The sequence below is a fragment of the Pezoporus occidentalis genome, unplaced genomic scaffold (genome assembly GCF_034315485.1).
Source record: "Pezoporus occidentalis ecotype Australia unplaced genomic scaffold, CSIRO_AGI_Poc_V1 ctg55, whole genome shotgun sequence".
Taxonomy (NCBI): domain Eukaryota; kingdom Metazoa; phylum Chordata; class Aves; order Psittaciformes; family Psittacidae; genus Pezoporus; species Pezoporus occidentalis.
In genome coordinates, this window is record NW_026915888.1 from 2,522,326 (window position 1) to 2,544,243 (window position 21,918).

The window sequence follows — 21,918 nt, forward strand, 5'->3', positions numbered from 1 at the left end:
AAGGAAATATTGCTACTCAATTGCTACCTGGATCCAGGTTTTCACACCTTGTTTGCATCATTCCACCCTGGTATATGATGCTCTCCAACTTCAACTGATAAATGCAACACACACACCCCCCCCTCCCCCGTACCCAACTGTTCTACACCCTGGTTTTATACTCCAAGAGGAACAAACTGAAAAATCAATATAAAAGAAATTTTTTTTTCCCCAGCCAAACAGATTTAGGAAGAATAAAAATCAACTTCATCACATTCCCAGGTGTAAATGTTTGGGGGAGGAGAAAAACCGCCAATGTCCTGCATTGACAGGACAAATACAAAGTCATCTTTGAAAGACTCCTCTAGGGATTACTCTGCATTGTGACATTAAGGGGAACGTTCCTTGAGTGCGTCTCTTCTTGGGAATGGGGAAATGGAAAAGAGAACTCAAAAGGGTAAACTGGAAAAAGGGAAGCAAGCATCTAGGGTTTAATCATTGCTCTTTTCTCCACTGACCATTGCCACATTTATCGGGGTGATGGCCAGAGCCAGAAGGGACAAACCACCACAAGGCAAGATATTCCCAGAGTAATTGGTTTTCACTGTGTATTCACTTCCTAGCAGAAGCTAGGAAGTGGAAACAGCAAAAGGAACCTTGCTGGTGTGAAGCTGGTGGGAGATGATGGAGAATCAGGCTGATGGAATACCCCCCGCAGCCACCTGTATTTTGTGGCACTGGGCGAGTTACCAGGATCAGTACTGATATAAAGATCCGTTCATCAAAAAATAGTTGGCAAAAACACTCCGATAACGCAAAGAGATAGCAACAGCTCCACAGAACAGCTCGGATCACCGCTTTCTACCCCTCCTGGTAAGCCAGGTATAGGCTGTTTGCTGCCATCCTCCCTCTTTTCCCCCTCAGTCAGGGACAACCTCCATCTCTCTCTTAGAGACTCCCTAACCTCTCACTTAGGCCCACAGTCTCACCCACCACAGGCAGGCTGGTCTGCTTTGGAACCATGTCTCAAGCTTGCCTTTATAAACATCTAAACCCCTTTCTCTCTCTCTGTTCTCCACCAAGCCTCCCTCTTCATCCATCAGTTATCGTCATCTCCCGTTCCAGCAGCTGCCCTCAAGACCACATCAATTCACTCCACAGTCACTCTGGTCCTCCGCTTACATAATTCAGAAGCTTCTTGCCTTCCCCTCTGTATTCCTGTTACCTTTCCACATCTCCTCTTACCTCGCTGAACCAATAACCCACCTACCATACGGCCAGCCCATCACCTTTGCCCCACCAGCCTCTAGAATCCGTCTGTCAGCTCCTTCCCTAAGCGCAGCCTCACTTTCTGCCCAGCTTTCTTTTAAGCCTGGGAAAACCTTCCCGATAAAATCTGAGCAGCCACTCCTTCCTCCTCCTCCTCCAAAACCATCCCTGCAGCTCCCTCCTGCCAAAAATCCCTTCCAAACACAACCTTGCCTATGGCTGGGCAACGGAGGAGCTAAGGTTTTCTCTCCTCCCTCCATTCTCAGCCGAGCATCAGCCCAACCAAGTCACACCACCCAAGAAGGGTCCTTGCCTTTTGTACATCTGTATTTTGTATGCTGTATGACCGCTGTTATTACTGCCTGCAGAACACAAGTCCCTCAGGGCAGGGATTGCCTTTCTTTAAACCCTGCTTCTGCAAAGCACCTAACGCAGCAGCCATGGCTCAGGTCCCTGTGCATGCTCCCAAATACGAACATGCACTGGTAACAGAGGTACAGCAGAGCTGGGAACTACCAGTGAACTGCAGTTGTCACTGGTGCAGAACGGGAGGGCAAACAAAGATCAGTTGGACAAGAGTGAGGGTGAGATTGTCAGGGCAATCCCAGGCACAGCTACAGGCTGGGCAAAGAAGAGATTCAGAGCAGCCCTGTGGAGAAGGACTTGGGGGTGTTGGTTGATGAGAAAATGAACATGGGCCGGCTTCAGTGTGCACTTGCATCACAGAAAGCAACTGTATCCTGGGCTGCATCAAGAGCAGCGTGACCAGCGGGTCGAAGGAGGTGATCCTGGCCCTCTACTCTGCTCTTGTGAGACCTCACCTGGAGCATTGTGTGCAGTTCTGGTGTCCTCAACATAAAAAGGACATGGAACTGTTGGAACAAGTCCAGAGGAGGCCATGAGGATGATCAGGGACTGGAGCACCTCCTGTATGAAGACAGGCTGAGGAAGTTGGGGCTGTTCAGCCTGGAGAAGAGAAGGCTGCGTGGAGACCTCAGAGCAGCCTTCCAGTATCTGAAAGGGGCCTACAGGGATGCTGGAGAGGGACTCTTCATTAGGGACTGCAGTGATAGGACAAGGGGGTAACGGGTTAAAACTTAAACAGGGGAAGTTTAGATTGGATATAAGGAGGAAATTCTTTCCTGTGAAGGTGGTGAAGCACTGGAATGGGTTGCCCAGGGAGGCTGTGAATTCTCCATCCCTGGCAGTGCTCAAGACCAGGTTGGAGGAGGCCTTGGGTGGTATGGTTTAGCGTAAGGTGTCCCTGCCCATGGCAGGGGGGTTGGAACTGAATGATCTTAAGGTCCTTTCCAGCCCTAACTATTCTATGATTCTATAAAAGCACAGAGCACAAACTGCTGCTATCAGGTGTGGGAGAAGCGACCGTCAGTGCTTCCAGAAGCTCATGTTTTTCCATGCTCCAGCCCATCACTGTTAGAAGTGCCCTGGTTTCCATGCACTTACAGCAAACTTTGCTTTCAGCACAAACCCAGGGCTTTGAGCCTTCACTTCTAAACCAACCCCGTATTATGATCACTAAAATGTCAGAGCTAATTAAGAAGAGGAAGCTGTGCATAAAGCAGCCAAGATGCGCATCTGCCACCCAAGAGAAAGTCTTCCTCTTGAAGCAGGTAGCTAGGCTGGCAATTTGGTCAGCCCTGAATTACGTGCTGGAGTGCTAACTTCCCTTGTGGTTGCAAAGAAAAGAAAGGCTTGAAAAACATGATTTTAAATGATGCCCAGGGGTATATTTAAAGAACAACTAAGCCCAATTCCACCCTGGCTGCTGGAGCACCAGTGGGGCTGCACAGCAGATAAGAAAGCACAGCTTTTGGCCAACTAGTTTTAACCATCACTATGGAATATTGATGCCATATCGCGTACACATCTATATTCTGGTGTAGCAACTGAATTACACTGATTTATGAAGCTGATAGCGTGCACCCGTGCCAAGCTACCAGGTAATTGATCAGCTGCCTGGGCTGAACTTCAACATGCAATTTCCAGCACCATTTGACTGATCAGCAATACCATAATTGGTTGCAAATGTCCTTCCTTCTCGTTGTTGTGTTAAGTGGCTTTTGCATTAACACAGCAGAGCCAAGTAAATAAATAGGACTTTACTATTGGGCTGAAGGCAGAGAATGGCTCAAAACTGGACCCAGGCTGAGATGGGACTGTGTAATATTGCCAGGCCAGCACTTCTTTTATCCCCTCCCCATTTTGCTGCAGTTGGAGCCCTGGTTGCTTCAGAAGAGATGTGCTTTTAGCAGAAGGGACTTGGCCAACCCTGTGCTCACCAAAATGCAAGTTTATTGAATCTCTGCCCCCAAATGCCTGAAGTCAATAGGTTTATTATTAGGCCAAGCCTTGATGTCTCTAGTCCTCAGATGCCCTGGCTATGAGAGGAAATCAGCCTCCAAGATGAGGCTCTCTGCTCTATAGAGCAGCATTTGGGCATCTGAACGAGCTGGCAAACTCCAGAGTGGGCTGTGAGAGGTCGCACCTCATCCTCCAGCTGCTCTAACACCAGAGCCTAAACTGAACCAGATGGTGGCTCCCACCTCAGCTCAGATCCACTACTGCAGGATGCTCAGCTCACAGCACTTGTAGAGGACCACATAAAGACCAGAAAGTGTCAGATATGAGACAAAGTAAGCTGCAAAGTTCCTGAAAATACCAACTCCAGCATCATATCTGTGAGCAAGGGCATCCACTGGAACAGGAGATGGGTAGAAGTGTGCTGCTGTGGCTCCACTTATCCCATGCAATAGCTCTGTACAGCACCAGGTCACCATGTGCCATTTCTGATTTCCAACAGAGATATAAAACATTGGTTTCTGGTGTACGATTCCTCAGTACCTGGTTTTTTAATGCTCTTCCCATCTCTTATTTCACCCTCTTCTATCGAGGTCAGCCCATTTCTGGCTATATTCTAAACACTTGGAACCGGCTTAGACCAGCGGATGAATAGTGGTTATCTGGTGACTTTACAGCAATGAAACATTATTACAGACCTTTCACACCGAGTCACCACAACACAGGATGGAAGAAAAGGCAAGGAAATAAGTCAAAACGAATAAAAGCCTTGAGTCAGGAGAACTAATCTGTTATTTTCAAGTGTTCCCAGCAGTTCAGGACTTTATACCTTTGATACCTTTCAGCCCCTGGCCTCTGCCAAATAGAGCCATTGTTTTTCTCCCGTTAGCTCCCTGAGAATATCTGCCCATGGCTTACTCCAGTGTGAATGAAATTAAAGACTAAGCTACTTAACTGATGGGTGCTCTTTGAACTATCCCATTCAAACCCCCAGGGTACCAGCCCGTTGCAAACAGGCACACGTCATCCGATGGTTCTTAAACCTGTCCACGGAAGACATCAGGATGGAAGTGCTCAATACCTTTTGTTTTAAAGCCTTTTCTGGTGCAGGCTTTGAAGGGCTCTGGGCTGCTGCTACACAGAGCATCAAGCTCTGCAGCAGGAATAAAGCAGTTTGACTGAAGAGGTGGTGGACAAGGCATCGCTCCCTACCCGGTCAGGGCATACGTGGCACAGAGGCAAGGTCTGTGATTTTCTATGTGCTTTATAAAGAGTTTAGCATAGTCATTACTCAGCAAATAACCGAAAGAAACAGGTTTGTAATTGGTTTGTTGAGACAGTTGTAAGTTATTAGCATTTACTATGCCCTGGTGCATGCACAACCTGGGAAAAGCACCCTTCTTGTAAGGGCCTGTCCTGCAACTCCTGCTCAGAGCATTTGCTGCGAGTGGGGTCAGAGACACCATAATTAATGTGATCAAGCAGCAGGCACCATCCCCTTGGATTTCATGTTGGAAGTGCTTTTCAGTGCCCAGTGCATGGACCGTGCCAAGCCCCCACCTCCCTCCCATCCCAACCTGGCCACACAGCAGCTCCTTCCCGCATTGCTGACTACTTCTGCCCATTCAAACTGCTCCTTCTGCAGCCTGAATCCCTCCTTGGTACTTCACAGGGGCACAACCTCCCCAGAACCTAGGGCATCGCTCCCAAAGCACACAGCACAACAGATGGCTTTTCATGCAAAGGACATTAAATCTGCCCTGGCTGATTGGAAGGGATGCATTAACCAAGCCGTGATGTGTTTCACCCCTGGCTCTTGATGGGGAAGGAGGTCGGTTTGGTTTGCAACAGCTCCAGAAGTCAGACATGAGAGGGAAACATGCAACAGCTTTCAATGATGTCTCAAGGGCAGCGGCTGCTTCTTGGCAGGAGCCTCTGCTGAGGCACCACTGAGCATCACTCCCACTCCCAGCACTGCTCTGCTGCCAGTGACTAAGCAGTTTCTATAAATCAAGCTGCAGCAGAGTTCAGAAGCCCAATAATAATACGCTGAAGATGTAAAATAACAACAACACGGTGGGGTTCATGGTAGGAAGGTCACAGAGAAGCGTAACGGGCGTTCTGATGTTGAGACTCGCAGCTTGGCTTTGAATAATTTCAACACAAATTTGATGTCTTCGAGCATAAGGAACTGGAATTAATGCAATTAAAACAGAGCAACGCTGCAATCCGAGCGGATTTTCTGCTTCTAGCATTGCTGCTTCAACCTTTTCCTCCAAGCCCTTCATCTCTCACGTTAAAAGTGGGTGCCGTCACCTATGTGGGGTTTGGTACCAGTTTGCCGCCGGAGATGTCAGTGATGCTTCTGCTCCCCACCCTGCTCTGTTTAGCAGCCACCACCGCAGCAAGACATTCATGGGATGGCTGCAAACATCCTCCCCAAGGACCCAAACCGCCACAGTGCCTCTGCAGCTGGCACAGGATGAGCTCTGCCCATTCCATTCACTGCATCTCATTATTACTTTGTTTATATCAGTACAACTTAATCCAACTAATTACCATCATGAACTGCAGCGCATTAAGGCCCTGGCTATAAAGGGCTATTGTACCACACTAAATGTAATCCTTCTAAAACATCCCGTGTCCATACCTACCAATTTTCCCAGATTACAGCTGGGTAACACATCGGCACCGAAGGCTCTGCAGACCTTTGATGTCCATGTGCTGAAGGAAATGGATCCAAAGCAGGCACAGCTTTGCACTGCCAGCACTGTTGGGGCAGGAGCCGTTTGTTCCATGCATGTTCAGTACTGAGCAGTACCAGACACCGTGGCTGGAAGTAATAGGCATTCCCAGAGCACGATTAATGAAAACCTGATGAAGTGCTGTTGCCATATTGATCCTAATTTTATCAGGAGAAGCCATTTTCCTGGTGTTTCCAACCCAATCTCAAGTGCAGCGGGGCTCAGCACAAAGCTGTCCTTGATGCAGCTCTGGATGTTATTCAGGGATGATGGGACCAGACACGCTGCTCAGCCCAGCGTCATTCGCATCAGCCAAAGCTGTTGCTGATGGCACAAAAAAGCAGGCACTTCAGTGATGCCCAAGCTTTGCAATGGGCTGAGGCATGGAAGAGAAGGGAGGGCAGATTTCTGGATGCATAAAAACATCCCCCAGCAGCAGCATTGGCAGCTGAGAGAAGGATTCCTCTATCAACACCAGTCCTTTGCCCAACTGTCATCCTTTACTGCTTGCAAACACCACGCATCCCAAAGCTGTGCCATCATTAGGGAATAATAAGGAAGAAGTTAATCCACAGATCATAGCATTAACTTGTCACCTTGCAAAGCACTACGCAGCTCAAGCATCCAAACAATCCAGCCCCTGCAGCAAACACCACATCACACACATAGCCAAAGGCCTGAAGCTCGAACTGGTGTGGCCGGGGAGGTCACTAATAGCAAGCCAGGATAAAAAGGGTTACGTTTGAAAGCAGGACTTGGTGATTCCAATAGCACTGAGCTCTGTGGAGCCCTGCACCTATTTGTGCCCCAGGTTCACAGGAGCTTGGCTTATCCACAGCTCAGCTGCTGAATGAGACCAAGCGTCACGTAAGAATTAACCAAGCCCTCCGCCTCCTGTTAATCTCTGCTCTGCCACTCAGTACAACACCATTATTTAAACACCTAAACCCTCATTTTCAGAGGCCCTGGATGTCTGCATTGAGCCCAGAGACAACTGAGGAGCCTCAGGACTGCTGGAAATCCAGGCCCTATTCTTGAATCAATACTTATGTGCCCTAATAACGTACAAGCTTAAGCAAAGAGAATAGTACAAGTCCACAACACACCACCTGAGCTACAAGCTGGTACAAAGGTGGTGTTATAGTCAAGGCGTTGTATTGGGTTATAGGAAATCCTGCCAAAATCACTTAATTTCTGTGTGCCCTACTTTCATACATGTGAAAGGGATAACAAGGCATCATATTGCGAGGTGCTGAGCCACTAAGAGTTATTATAGGAGCTGCAGAAGTTGCTATAAATACCTGAAGAACAAGGGCATTCGGTGTTGCTCTAATAGAATACAAAGTCTATAAAAGCCTTTGCATTTTACAGATAAAGGCTTGAGATAATGATAGGAAGCTAAAAAAGTCCTCCCAGCCCTTCACTCCCAGCCACTGAGGCTCCCCTGCGGACCAGGATGTGTTGATACAGGGGGAAGGCAGTATTTATTCTTCAGAGATGGGCATCTAAAAGCCTTCAAGCTGGGGACCGGTTGAACTTCACCTGCACAGGGAGGAGGCAATAGCTTCAGAAGGAAGCAGCAGGGCTTTTGAGCTCACTTTCAAGTCTAAATGAGGCCGGTTTTGGAGAGAGTGCAGACCATGTCACTGCTCCTGGCCTGGCCTTTTGGCTGTCTCCTGAAACCAGGCTGCTCCAAGCCCCCTTCACATCACCCATTTGTTGTTATTGCATCAATGGTATTAAAAGGCTTTAGAAGAAATCCATCCCCAACTTCTCACGCCAGCTTCAGCCCTTTCTCTACAGCAAAAAGGTGCTCGGCTCCTGCAGGGCTGTGACCTCCCATTCCCTGGGCTCGGAGAGCGCAAGCTCCTGAGATGCAGACAAAACAAATGCATGCATTAAGGAGAGGGGAGGGTAAAGACCTGCCCTGCACGGGTGGTGTGGCACAGCTTGTCTGGAATCACGAACCTCCCTTAGGTTAGAGCCTGGTCCCTTGGGCAGCCAGCGCTGGCGAGGCTCCGCAGCACAGCCCCAAGCCAGCAAAGCAGGAAACAGCAGACTCCGACAGAGCAGAGCTGCTCCTGGTTGTGCCTCCCCAGCTCTGTGAGCCCCCAGTGCTTCCCCTAAGGGGCTGCAGGAGGTTTGCTGTCCTTAGCTGCTCCTCCCAGGCCTTTGGCAGGAGCCCATGGACACCTCTCCACTTACTGCAAGTGAAAGCTTCTCTGGAGGAGGCTCAAGAGTGCAGATCTCTGGGGATCAAAAGGCTTGTGAAGGGCTGATCCCCTTCTGTCCCCCAGGGAATCAGCACCCCTGCGCAGGTTCATTCAGCAAGAAGGAACAAGGGAACTGCACATCAAGGGGTTCTCCCCATGCTGTGCCAGTGGCTGTGATGAGAAGCAAGGAGGAAAGTGGGGATGCTGTCAGTAATCCCTTCTCACCGCTATTAGCATCATTTGTCCTGCGTATTCTGCTGGCAGCAAAAGGGAGGTGCCTCAGGCAGGAAAACTACCATGAAAACTGTTCTGCTACCCCCGACCTTGTCAGGCAATATTGGTTCCTGCCGAGATGTTCCATTTCTCCCATTCAGCCATTCCCTCAAGGAATGGATCTATGCCTTCTGCTGGCTGCTTCTGCAGGTTAAGAAGTGACTGAACACTGATTTCATGAGCCCTCTGGAGCTCCAGCAGCTTTATCAAAGCTGCAACCAAATGTATTTATTGAGCCATATGTGAGAGATGAAGATGAATGGTAAGGCTCTACCCATTAATTGCAGAGTCTGCCCAAGCATCCAGCGTGGGCTTCTGTGCGTGCTGGTCAGTGGGGATGGAGACATTAATATACTCACATAGTATAAGTGGTTAACATAGTGGTTAAGATGTGCTGGGCAAGGTCAATGTGAAGCTGTCGTCCATCTCCCATCCATTTGGGAAGCATTCAGTAGAAGGGAATGAGACCTCAGAGCAGTGGGAAGAGCTGCTTTAGGCTGGTAAAAATCAAATGCCTCAAAGAATGAAAACACCATATACCATAATGGACCTAAAACCCTGGGAAACCTCGAAATTACAGCTGTCACCACCCAACTTCCAGTGGAAAAGTGATTAATTTGGTTATCATCCTCAGTAATACATTCACTTATACACAACCAGGAAAACTTCTGGGCTTTAATGCATTAGAATCCGATTAAACCACATTCTCCAGCAACAAGCTCTGCACATGAGGCTCATAGGCTTGCTGGGACCATGTCCCCTTATTCAGTTATTGTTTAGATGTATTTGATTGATCTTCTGTATTTCTGCTCCTTACAGGCAAGAGAAAGAACCCTGGTGTCAACTGCATAGCCTGGACTTACTGAAGAACATGTATTTTGTATTAGCTATTTATAATCGGGGGGGCGTTAAAGGTGCATGGACACTTAAGACATCCTAACAGGGGTTTTGTGCTTGTTCCATCCTCTCCAGCACAGTGATACACTCAGGTTCCCCACCTGTAATATTTTACCTGGACCCACTCTGGCACAATACTCCGAGCATCTTATTTGGCCATGGCCTCGGTCCTTCTGGAAGGATATCCTGCCTTTTTCCACCTATTTCATCCAGATCATGACAACAGGGAAAGGGACATTCAGGCAGCACAGACCCATCTTGTGCACAGTAACTTGAGTTATGCCATCACACCCACACTGCATTTTCCCAAGGCATTGTGTGCTGGAGCCACTGGATACATTAAGGATTCCTGTGTCATTCCTCTGGGCTTAGTTCTTATTAATTTGAATATATTACTATATAAAGGATGATTTAACAGTACTATTGATTAGTGAATGGTCAAATGGTGTTCATTGAGGTGAAGTGGCAAACTCCAAACTGATTAAATGTGCTGTTAAATTGGATAGAAGAGGTCACAGATGCTCATAAATCGGCAACCCTCAAGGAGAGACCCAAGTCCTGTGTGGGTAAGTACATCCAGAGTCATTGCATGGGCAAAGATCAAGATTTAAGCCAGGTCCTAAGCATAACAACATCTTTGGGAGGGGAAATCAAGAGGAACAGCCTTTTGTGTGTGTGCCTGCCACCACACCTCATGCATCATCTGCTGCAGCATCTGGAGCTGGAGACAGGGTAGGGAAGCAGCTGGACCACAGTGCGGTGCAGTCTGAGACCTTATGCACATGACCAAAGCCTGTTTCAATCACAGGCCTAGAGCTGGGGAAGAACAAGGTTTTAGAGACCCTGACTGCACACCTCTTTAGTTACATCAGAACTCAGGACTGAGCTCAGCACAGAGCCCCGCTCCACTCCATCCTGCCCTTGGGAAGGGAGGATGCAAGGGGCAGCCTCACGCTCTGCAACAGAGCCGATGAAGAGTCTGGATGTAAAAGCCTCCAGACAAGCTCAGGTCCAGGTGTGCGCTTTCTTAACCTCACCCTTGTTTTGGAATCTCATCTCACTTGTCGCTGCTGTCAGGTTTTACAGGAAGCAGACATGGAAACCTATTGGGTTTGGTGCTGACATTCTGGGAAGCAGTTCAGAAACCTGGAATTTGACCAAGATTCGTGTCCAAGCTCCACCAAACCCTTCAGGCACCACTGTTAGCATTCTAATAGTGAAGTTCCATGAATTCTTAAAGCCATGGATCCAAACCTCACCCTTAACCAGGCCCTTATCACAACACATAGTGTCAGTCACTCTCTTTGAGGTGCCTCTTCCTTTACCAAAACATCAATTTCTGCCCATTAACAGAAACTCCAGTTTGCTGTTATAAACCCAAAGCAGCATCAGCTTCATTCAGCCACAGCTCCATTGCTGTGGTTAAAACACCTCCCAAAGCCTGCATGGGGCTTCAGGGTGCCTTTGAGACCGCCAAACTTCCCACTGCCAACCCAGCCCTTTCTCACACACCTTCAACGGGGCTCCAGCCATACTCAATCCAACCACATTCATTTAAGCCCGGTTTTTAGCTCCCAGCACCTGCACGTTTCCTCTCATTTCATCAAAGCCTTGAATTTTTGGTGACATAATTTGTCAACACAGGCAGTTCATAAGAGAAGAAAGGGGATCAAAGAACAGCAGGTAAGTCTTATTTACTGCGCGATAGCAAGCCAAATTGCTGCTATAGCTTCGGATTTCGTGCTTTTATCAGCATGTCAGCTGCAACTCATTCAACTTCAGATAGACAATTTAATAGCCAGAAAAGAGGAGTTTTCCCCCCTCTGACAGGCAAAGCTCAGTGCCAACGGTAGGATGTGGGAAGCTGTTACTTACAGCTAGTGATGAACACAAGCAAAATAGAGGGCTTGTACCCGCTGCAGGAAGATGGGGAGCAATGCAACCACAAGACAACGGTACGGGTCTGCAGGTGCTCAGGGTGAGCTCCTGTGCTTGGGAGAGGAGCAAAGGCATCAGAAAGGGTTGAGAATATCCAAGCAAGTGGTGGATGGGAGCAGGTGTTGAAATTCAGATTCAGATGTCAGTTTGGGACAAGCCCTCTGCTGTTTGGATTCGCTTCCATTATACACCAGAATAAAGCCCTATCATTTCCATACCATGCAGCCTTCTTCACAGAAATATCAGGCATTAAAAGGCTGCTTCACAGCCATTGCTAACTCCATTGAACTTCTTTGCATTGTCAGCATCCCTGGGTCTCAGTGCTAGCTGGGCACCAGTGGGTCAGGCAGCATCTTCCACATTGATACCCTGGACATACAGCACCCATGCTTTTAACCATTCACATCACCTATGATTGTAATCCTTTGTTATCTGTAGGCATTCATAATGCCTCAGGAATACAGAGCTCCATGACCATGTGGTGGCTTGGTGCCAGTTGGAGTCTGTGGGCTCATCTGAACACCCCACAGCCCACTTTGAACACCCATTACCCTCCCACAGCCCAAAAAGGACACGACACCCACACTGCAGCAGTAAACCTAATCTATCAACCCCCAAAAGCATTTCATTCACCAGCTAGAAGGCAGCTCTGGACAACCCCATCTCCCCAGCACAGCCCACATAGTCCCAGGGAAGAGTCCCATTTAACCAAGTTTTTCATTCCCTGCTATGAACCTTCTTACCAAGCTTAATTTAAAACAGATTTAAGGTCTAGAAGCCTTCACAGGGACAGGGGTGGAAGGAGCCCAGCCTGGTTACACAGCCAGGAGAGCCCTCTGTACCTGAGCAAGGTGAGCAGACCCACACGTCACAGCCAGGTTCAACCAAGAGGCCACCATCATCAGCAAGCTCATGGTGATGGGGCCCAGAAGTCAGCCCATGGGTCAGGGTGAGATCCAATGAGGGCAACCAGGGTCCCACACAGATCAAGGAAGGACAGAGGGACCCAGGCTGAGCTTAAATGGGCTCCTGAGCAGAGGGCAGGGTGAGTCCCAGCTGGGGCTGCTCAAGGTGTTAATGCCTGTTAGTGCCCTCTGGAGCCTATTGCAGTGGAAAGACTCCTTTACCTTAGCAGTAAAGTATATCTGACAGTACCTACACCTACACCTGCACCTATAGCACGCCTCAAATGACACTAAATGCAGCCTGGTCAGGTTTAGCAATGCATTGTAAGACTCTGCTTCTAGTTTTTGCTATGAACTGTAAATAATGCCCAACTGCGAGACGAGGCCACCTCCTTGCTTATGGCTACATCAAAGGCAAAGCTGCTTCCTTCAAAGGCAGGCAGAAGACTCTTGTTCTGGAGAGCTCCACGCCCCAACTCTGAAGCAGATGTGAAAGGGAGGGGATTGGGACTCAAGTGACTTGAAACGAATCAGATGTTGAACCAGATGGGGCCGGGGCTGTTTGAGCCTGGGAGCTCTTTTCATTACAGATAAAGCTCATGGTGATGTGGCTGTGTGCTGTGGAGCTGCAGGCCAGGAGCTCTGGAGATGGATGGGTGAAGGGCCATGGAGGGTGATGCTGTAAGAATATATAGGGTGATAAAGCAGCAAAAGGTGATTACGTGGTGGTGGGTCTGGTATGACAGCAGCTTCATGGGCATCAATCACAAAGGGGCTGCAGGGCAAAGCTGGCTCCATTCAGAGGCTGAACTGCAGGTTGAGGGCCATACCTGGGCTCTACAGAGGGCAACAAACTGGTGTTGCTCTTGGCTTTAGCTCAGCCACTAGGCAGGTTAGAGGTCCTGGACCACACATTGTACCTGGTATGAGTGCCCATCAGTCACTGTGTGCATGCTTTGACCTGTGTGCATTGGTCATTCATCTCTCTCCTTACCTCTGGTTTCTTTCTCCGGTGCCCATCTGTGCTTCTCCCATACTGTCACATCGAGCCTGTTTCAAACCCAAGGTGATTCTCCACAGTCCCACCCATTTCCCATTCTGTATTCCCAGTGATCTCCATTCAGTAGGTTTGTAACAGAGCAGCTGAGAGCTGCAGACTTCCAAAGAAGAAGGGAAAAGAAGAAGAGGAGATGGATTAGCTTAGCTCAGCTGGCAGCGTTCAATGGAGTGCTAACACAACCCAGGGGAAAGAGGGAAGGTTTACAAGGGGATGTTGCTTATCCCAAACCATTGATGCACCAGCAGAATAAAGCCATTGGCCCCAAGAAACTTCTGGAAGAGGCAGAGGGAGATGGAATTTTGCAGCTTTCGTTGCATGTAGAATAAAGGCAAGGAATCTTTCTGCACTGTGAAATAAGGTTCTCGGTTTGACCAGGAAGCAGATCCCTACAAACTGTGAGGACATTTTATGATATCACATCACCACGAGGCAGAATAAAAAGGATTTTGCTGTAACTAAACATGAGCAACAGTCTGCTGCTCAGCACCAACCTGCTGCCAACCAGACCATGGAGAGGCGAAGGCGAGGAGCAGCAGAGACCTTTGGAGAGGCTGCTCTGTAGCTCTGCGAGGCTGAGCTGGATGGGATAAATGAGACCTTCTCATTGCTCTGCCCTTGTGAGTCTGCAACGGGGAGACATCTTAGTCCTCACATCTTTGCTCATATTCACTGGTGGTAAAAACACAGGCACCTTGTCACCTAAGAGGGTGTGGAAGTCCCCATCACCTAAGAGAGGATGTAAGTCCCATACCTAAGAGGGATGTAAGTCCCCATCACCTAAGAGAGGATGTAAGTCCCATACCTAAGAGGGATGTAAGTCCCCGTCACCTAAGAGGGGATGTAAGTCCCATCACCTAAGAGGGATGTAAGTGCCCATCGCCTAAGAGAGGATCTAAGTCCCCATCACCTAAGAGAGGATGTAAGTCCCCATCACCTAAGAGGGATGTAAGCCCCCGTCACCTAAGAGGGGATGTAAGTCCCATCACCTAAGACGGATGTAAGTGCCCATCGCCTAAGAGAGGATCTAAGTCCCCATCACCTAAGAGAGGAGGTAAGTCCCCATCACCTACGAGGGGACGTAAGTCCCATCACCTAAGAGAGGATGTAAGTCCCATACCTAAGAGGGGATGTAAGCCCCCGTTACCTAAGAGGGATGTAAGTCCCCATCACCTAAGAAGGGATGTAAGCCTCCACATTAGTTCTCGAGAGGTACAAAGAAGCTTGCCCTGGCACCATTCACAATTCTAATGTTTATTCTCTGTTTTATATGTTTATGTGTTTTATATGTTTTATAAGCTCATTTAAGCTTAAAAGGATCTTTTTGACTGATTAACATTAGATTTTATATTCCTCTGGATTATTTTTAAAGGAAATCATAAAAGAAAGGGAAATGCCACAAGGGACAAGAAGCAGAATATCATCAGTGGCAAAACCCTCACTGAAATCAATAGGCCTTGCTGAAGTATATTGACATCTATTGTTTTCCTTCTATCCACATGGCCTGTTCCTCTTTACAATGACACTGGAGTACTTTGACATGATCTGTTCCTGACTCATCTCTATTGGCTGTTGCTCATCTTAATGCTTTTCAGGTATGTGATTATTTGCATTTTCTGGACCTTGAGGGTAAACTGACTGTTGTTCAGTTCTGCTCTTTTTCCTCTCACCTCTCCTACCTCTTAAAGACAAGCAATACATCAGTCTTGTGGTATCACCCCAACCCATCCATGGATTCAGAGGTACCATTAATGGCTCTGAGATTACTAAAGCCAGTTCTTCAAGTAGTGCAGGATTCAGTCAGCCCCAATTTAAAACCCTCTAAGTTATCTAAGTATTCTTTAACCTGGTTTTCCACTAATCTATGCTGAAGTATTTATTTCTGTTAATGTTAATTGTGGTAAAGGCTTATTCACCGTTTAATTTTATTGAAGACTGGTGGAAAAGGGCATTAATTCTTCTTATTTTCATTGATCAAGAGCTTTACCTCTCTACAAAGCAATGGACAAAGACTTCATTTGCTCTTCCTCCCATTATTAATGGGCTTAAGAGTTATTTTGTGCTATCCCTGATGTCTTTTGCTTGTGGGTTTGGTTTTCTACCTTTTCCACTTCGACTTTTCCCTTCTGTAGTTGAGCTTTTCCTTTATGATCACCTTTAGTAATCTTAGAAATTACAGCTCTTCCCTCTGATGTCGATAAAGAATTACTGACTTAGTGAATCGATTGCAATTCCTATAGTCTCTCTGCACTGGAATAGTGTATTTCTGCCTTGTCACTTCAAAAAACCTCTGTCAGTTCTCTGAGTTTACTGAAATAAGGCATTTTGAAGGCAAATCTCCCTTTCCAAGCACCATGAGTGCTATTGTCCCACTGGCAGCACCACCAGGCTGTCTTCTACACTCTTATTTCCAGCTCCTGAAAGGATACGATGTCCAAGAGAGCCCATTTGAATTGTTTTGCTCGTCTTCCCCATCCAAAAATTGACTAAATTGACTAAAAGTCTCTTAGAAGAGCTGGTGGCATCCTCCAACAGCCTCAACCTCCTCCGACAGTGCTTTGGTCTTTGGATGATTCCTCTGTCACTGACAAAAGGTATCAACCCCCTGAGCTTCCTGACTCAGATTCTGCTGTGTGTGATGGGTGAGGAGCCCGTTCTCCTTGGTACTTCATTATTAATAAACCTTTTCTCCCTGGTTTTTCAGCCCTGTTGCTGTGGGTCATCTACACTGCAGTGCCCTTCATTCGTTCTTTCTTCTCGTGATGTTGGCAAGACCGAATGTGATTTTGTTGTTTATTGGTTGGTTTTGTAGGCTCATTTCATGTTTCAGTGTTCATGAAGCAGTCACCATCATCATCATCACTGAATGGTTTGTGTTGGAAGAGACCTTAAAGCTCCTCCACTCCCAACCCAGCCCCTGCCACGGGCAGGGACACCTTCCACTAGAGCAGCTTGCTCCAAGCCCCTGTGTCCAACCTGGCCTTGAACACTGCCAGGGATGGGGCAGCCACAGCTTCTCTGGGCACCCTGTGCCAGCGCCTCAGCACCCTCACAGGGAAGAGCTTCTGCCTGAGAGCTCATCTCAGTCTCCCCTCGGGCAGGTTAAAGTCTTGGTCGTGGGACACAGAACTCTCTTGGCAGCATCACCCAGACAGCTCTGCGGGTTTACGGCCACACCGTGGGGGTTATGAAGCTGCTGAGAGAGGCAAAAGTGGCCACAGAGCACTTTGCAGCTGCTAGAATCACCCGTGGTACAAGATAAGACTTTCCAGACTGAGCTATCTGCCTGACTGGCTAAGACTTGTCTGAAGAGCTCATCTTGCCAGGATCAGCCTGAATTTGCAGCTCCCTGGCTATGCATCATTTTTTCCAAGGGTCATGAAGAAGATATCATTGAGCTGCCAGCGCTGATCCTAGGATGCATCAGGGATTTTGCTGTACCAGGAACTCAGCTATAAGTCTGCTTTACACATCTGGAGCAGTGGAAATAGCCTTAATTGAGGCTATAAACTAGCTCATGATGACATTTGCTGCCAGTTCTGTCTCGCAGAGGGTACTCATGCACTGAAAAGCCTTAAATCGTTTCTGAGCTGGAACATAAAATCCACCTGTTTAAATACATTGCTTAAGAGTAAAAGGTTCATTGAAAACTGCCTTTACTTTGAGAAGCAGAGACTCAATGGTATGTATAGAGAGATCCTCCACAAAGTCTCTTCCCATAGGTTCAGTTTGAGACGTGCCTGTACCAAAGTTGAGAGTAGCCGGTTCCCCTCGCTGCATCCTTTCCTAGAGGCTTATGTCAGCAGCAGGGTTCAGTCAGGCTAAAGATCAAAGGCTTTGATCTCCATTCATCTCCACTTAACGAAAAGGAAGCCACATCTGGGGAATTTATCTCATTCTGCAAGCTATAAATATGTATGGGTTTGGTACTGTGTAATTAATCAAAAGCCTGAAACAGAATACATGTGCTAACCTGCAGTGACGCTGGATTGCAAACTATAGGAACTGCTGAAATACCTTTGGATGCATATTTCTGTGTTTAAGTAAACCGCTGGCTGTTTTAGCACCTTATCTTTGTTCAATGTGAACTCAGTCCCGAGGACACAACCCGCCCAGCGCCCTTAAGAATCAAGTCACTTATTGCCTTCCAGTATCTGAAGGGGGCCTATAGGGATGCTGGGGAGGGACTCTTCATTAGGGACTGCAGTGACAGGACAAGGGGTAATGGGTTCAAACTTAAACAGGGGAAGTTTAGATTGGATATAAGGAGGAAATTCTTTCCTGTGAGGGTGCTGAGGCACTGGAATGGGTTGCCCAGGGAGGTTGTGAATGCTCCATCCCTGGCAGTGTTCAGGACCAGGTTGGACAGAGCCTTGGGTGAGATGGTTTAGTGTGAGGTGTCCCTGCCCATGCCAGGGGGGTTGGAACTGGATGATCTTAAGGTCCTTTCCAACCCTAACTATTCTGTGATTCTATGATTCTAAGCAAACACAAGTTCCCCATAGGGGAATAACCCAGCGCCTTTCCTTGCAGGCTCTTGGAGCAGCCCACTCTGGAGACAGAGGCCTCGGTCCAATGCTCAAATCTCAGCCGGGATTGACTCCTGAATGCTCAAAATCGGGATCCCACCGCGGATTTTTCCCCCTTTTCTCAGAATCAGCCATAAAAAGCACCGAGGTTAATCTAATCAGGCAGCCCCTCTGCAATCTGTAATCAGGCTCCAGTGGTGATGAAGCTGCCTCAGCTCCTAAATGCAACTGATTCGTGAGCGGGAATGCCGAGACAATCGGAACTCCTGATTAGCTGAAAGCGCCACTCGTGTGATTAGATGGGAGCTTGTGCACTTCTGCTGCAGGCTTTTTGAGAGCATAGAGTCATAGAATCACAGAATGGCTTGGGTTGGAAGGGACCTTAAAGCGCATCCAGCCCCAACCCCTGCCACGGGCAGGGACACCTTCCACTAGAGCAGCTTGCTCCAAGCCCCTGTGTCCAACCTGGACTTGAGCACTGCCAGGGATGGGGCATTCAGAACTAACCTTGTCACAGTCATCACCTGCAGACCCGAAACCCAACTGCAAGAAGAGAAAGCTCAATAAATTACTTTTCTTTGTATTCATCGCTGTCAATGGACTCATTTCCCTCCTTTAAAACTCCTGTTCCACGAGTAGGGGGACAATAACTGTAATGAAAGGCAAATATTGAGGAGCAGCCCAGGACAGCTCTCAGTTTCCAAGCAACACAGACAGTCTGATCATGACTATTCTGATTTCACCCTTTCCAGAATCTCCTGTCTATGGCTAATTCCACATAATGGGCTTTGTTAAAATGAATTGAATCTCGAAGCTCATGTGAGATGTGGCTGAGACCTCAGGTTTGAGGCAAACCCCAGAAAGGTTACAGGGTTGTGAAAGGCTTGAAGATTGTAATGAAGTCACAAGGCGGGCTCCTCCCTCATGATTCCCTCTTCTTCGGCTCCAAAGCTAAAACTGCCTTCTCCCCAACAGCCAGGATGGCACCTGCTGCTTGGGTATTCCCAAGGAACTGATACAGCTCCATAGCATCCATCCCCCAGCACCAGCAACCACCTGAATCATGGAATCATCAGAGTCATAGAATGGTTTGTGTTGGAAGGGACCTTAAAGCTCATCCAGTTCCAACCCCAATCTCCCCTCTGGCAGGTTAAAGCCATTCCCCTTGTCCAGTCCCTATAGGCCCTTGTCCAGGTTTCTTGTAGCCCCTTTAGGCACTGGAAGGCTGACTGGAGGCTGAGCAGTGCCTCCAAACCAGAAGACACACCGGAACCAGCACCATGCCATAGATCCAGCACCACATCTGCCAGACGCTCCCCAGCACACGGGTTTGTTTCACTGCTTTTCTCCCTGTCAGATACTTGCTCCAGGCAGATCCCCTTCCTTCAGTGTATCCCCTGGCACAACCAGAGCAGAGGTTGCTTCTTAGGAGGATAAAGCAAAGACTCAGAGTCACCCTTACTCATTGGAACAGCGGCCTCTTGGGAAAGCATCTCCTCACTTTGCCATGCTGAAAGCAGGATACCTGCAGGTCCCCAAGCTGTTGACTCAGCACTTCCCTCGTCCATTCACCTCCATCTCTGGGTTATGGAAATGTGATTACTGATGGTTTGCACCACGAGAAAATAAATATAACACTTTTAAATGCTGTGCTTACCTGAGGCCTGTCCATACCACGTTCTTCCTGACCTGGCTTAGTGTCATTCGCTATTATTAAGCCTTGTGTATTGAGTCTGGGCAGCCTCTTTGAGCAGAAGAAAACTGTGGAGAGTGAAAGACACGCTGCAAATGTGGTCTCTGGGTTTATCTCACCAGGGTTTTGCATGCTTGGCTGGCCAAGTCCGCAGTACGAACACCCAGGGGCCATACAGAGTTTGGCTTTATGCTGGGTTTGAAAACTAACATCAATCTAATGCTCTAAAACGTGTCCCCAGGGTTGAAAAGAAGAAAGTAGTTTATTGTATTGGATGTTTAATAATTAGTAATGAACAGCAACAGTAGAATCATTCCAGCAGCGGTGGCTGAATATCCTGTACATGGCAAAGCAAACACGATGAAAAGGCTGCAGTGATATAGGTACCTCCCTATGTATACTTCCTTTGCAGGATGGAGTCACCAGACCGAAGACAAAAACACACGAGGCGGCCAGAAATAAAGCAAACTGGTCAATGTGTGAGGATGCACCAACGAACAGGGTCCCACAGCCATCCTTCCACTGGACATAACACAAACCCCAGCTTTTACAGGTACCTCTGCATTGGTACCCTGCTGATGTGTGATGCACCTGGCATAAAGCGCAATCACAGCTGTGCTTTGCTTCCCTGGCCCCTGAGCAAGGAAGAAAAGGTGAGCTCAGTGTTTAATTCATGCCTGCAGGAGATGCAGACGTGCTCTATGGAAGAGCTTTGTCTCCCATCCATGGTTTTACTCAAGGTCATTTTGTTGTTTCAAGGGAAACCCAGTGCTGCTGATAAAGTGTCTCCATAATGCTCACAAAAAGCCCTGTCTGGGACTAATCCCCAGGGAGAAGGCAGCAGCTCGTCCTTCACCACATGGAGGTAAGGAGTTAGTCACAAAGCTGCCCGAGAATCATGGAGCCACGGCCGTCTGCCTTCCTTGTGTAAGGAGTTTGTGTTAGACAGGGCAAGCTCCGAGGCTGGGGGATGGCCCTGGCTCCCAATGCATGCAAAGAGAGGTCAGTGTTCTGGCTCCTGCATCCCAGGAAGATCTCCCACCTGAGATTCCTGCAGTGCCTGATGGTTCTGGTCCCTGTACCTCACACCACCAATGCCTGGCCAGTGCAAAACCCAAGGCAGAGGGATTCTGGTTGAATTTAGCAGCTCTGAGCTGGGGTCAGTGTTTTACTTGTGTCTGCTCATGCACAGGAAGAAGCACAAGAACTGCACATCACATCCTGGTTCATTCCTCGCACAGCTCTACAGTACATGGGGACTGAGATGCTCACAATCTGAATGGCTTTTTTATGTAGTTATTTAAAGCCCAGTTTTCCTTTCATGCAGGTTAATACCCAATCGATACTGGAGGGCTTACAACCTACATAAAACCAAGGAGCTGCTGTGAACGAGTCTCTGCAGACACCAACCATGGTTTCTGTGCGCAGGGTCTGATATTACTGCTCAGGAATGAGCCTCTGCATTCCAGCTGCTATAAGGCTGATGGGTACTTAAAGCCACCCTCACTTGAGCTCCCCACTTGAGGGTACTTCAGTTTATAGTTTAACCCTTGAGGAATAAAGGCTGAAGCAGCGCTGCGCACACAGGGCTCTCGGAGGAAGGGCTAAAGGATCACAAGGCATTTACTCACCCACAGCCCGAGCGTACGCACAGATTTAAGTGGTGCATTAAGCATCTCCAGGCAATTCTAAGCCCTTCAGAACCCACATCATTGCTCGGCTTCTGCTTTAACTTTGTCATAAGCCTCCTGGCTCCCTGGTCGCAAGCTGCTTTGTGATTCCTGCCCTCAATGTGTCTGTGCCCATCGCCAGGTACATCCCCTCCTCACTGCACTGAAATACACATTTGCCTTTATCCTTTCTGCTGGGGTGTCTCCACTGCTCAGCCCCTTCCAGAGACCAGAGCAAGGTCCTACACCTGGGTCGGAGCAATCCCAGGCACAGCTCCAGGTTGGGCAGAGAAGAGATTCAGAGCAGCCCTGTGGAGAAGGAGTTGGGGGGTGTTGGTTGATGAGAAAATGAACATGGGCCGGCTTCAGTGTGTGCTTGCAGCCCAGAAAGCAACCGTATCCTGGGCTGCATCAAAAGGAGTGTGACCAGCA